This window comes from Syngnathoides biaculeatus, chromosome 20 (assembly GCF_019802595.1).
Source record: "Syngnathoides biaculeatus isolate LvHL_M chromosome 20, ASM1980259v1, whole genome shotgun sequence".
In the NCBI taxonomy this organism is placed as follows: domain Eukaryota; kingdom Metazoa; phylum Chordata; class Actinopteri; order Syngnathiformes; family Syngnathidae; genus Syngnathoides; species Syngnathoides biaculeatus.
The window spans coordinates 12,025,995-12,027,763 of NC_084659.1; positions in this window are offsets into that span (position 1 = coordinate 12,025,995).

Here is a 1,769-nt window from a genome sequence, read left to right on the forward strand (position 1 = left end):
CTCATAAATTGTACATTACTAAGACAAGGCGCCGTCAACAACCAACTTGAACAATGAAACAGCGGATTCTACTTCAAGTCTATAAGCTTAAAACAGGAAGTTAATGTGATCTAACAGTCACAATTAATTTCAATGCTATTTAACTTCGTTGAAAAAGGAATGAGTTTTTTCCACACACGCGCTGTTTGGTTCATAGGTTTGAGATTGACACTGCTAGAAAACCAAGTCTTCTTCTTCTTCTTCTTTTCCTTTCGGCTTGTCCCGTTAGGGGTCGCCACAGCGTGTCATCTTTTGCCATCTTAGCCTATCTCCTGCATCTTCCTCTCTAACCCCAACTGCCCTCATGTCTTCCCTCACCACATCCATAAACCTTCTCTTTGGTCTTCCTCTCGCTCTTTTGCCTGGGAGCGCCATCCTCAACATCCTTCTACCAATATACTCACTCTCTCGCCTCTGAACAGTCCAAACCATCGAAGTCTGCTCTCTCGAATCTTTCTCCAAAACATCCAGCTTTGGCTGTTCCTCTAATGAGCTCATTTCTAATCCTATCCAAACCTGCCTGGTCACCCGAGCGAGAACCTCAACATCTTCATTTCTGCCACCTCCAGTTCAGATTCCTGTTGTTTCTTCAGGGCCACCGTCTCTAATCCGTACATCATGGCCGGCCTCACCACTGTTTTGTAAACTTTGCCCTTCATCCTAGCAGACACTCTTCTGTCACATAACACACCAGACACCTTTCGCCAGCTGTTCCAACCTGCTTGGACCCTTTCTTCACTTCCTGACCACACTCTCCATTGCTCTGTATTGTTGACCCCAAGTATTTGAAGTCGTCGACCCTCGCCATCTCTCTTCTCCCTGTAGCCTCACTCTTCCCCCTCCACTTTTTCATTCACGCACATATATTCTGTTTTACTTCTGCTAATCTTCATTCCTCTCCTTTCCAGTGCATGTCTCCATCTTTCCAATTGTTCCTCTGCATGCTCCCTGCTTTCACTGCATATGACAATATCATCTGCGAACATCATGGTCCAAGGGGATTCCAGTCTAACCTCATCTGTCAGCCTATCCATTACCACTGCAAACAGGAAGGGGCTCAGAGCTGATCCCTGATGCAGTCCCACCTCCACCTTAAATTCCTCTGTCACACCTAAGGCACACCTCACCATTGTTCTGCTGCCATCATACATGTCCTGTACTATTTTAACATACTTCTCTGCCACACCAGACTTACGCATGCAGTACCACAGTTCCTCTCTTGGTACTCTGTCATAGGCTTTCTCTAGATCCACAAAGACGCAATGTAGCTCCTTCTGACCTTCTCTGTACTTTTCCACGAGCATCCTCAAGGCAAATAATGCATCTGTGGTACTCTTTCTAGGCATGAAACCATACTGTTGCTCGCAGATACTTACTTCTGTCCTGAGTCTAGCCTCCACTACTCTTTCCCATAACTTCATTGTGTGGCTCATCAACTTTATTCCTCTATAGTTCCCACAGCTCTGAACATCCCCTTTGTTCTTAAAAATGGGAACTAGAACACTTTTCCTCCATTCTTCAGGCATCTTTTCGCCCGCTAGTATTCTGTTGAATAAGTTGGTCAAAAACTCCACAGCCATCTCTCCAAATTGCTTCCATACCTCTACCGGTATGTCATCAGGACCAACTGCCTTTCCAGTTTTCATCCTTTGTAGTGCCTTTCTGACTTCCCCCTTAGTAATCATTTCCACTTCCTGGTCCTTCACTCTTGCCTCTTCAACTCTTCCTTC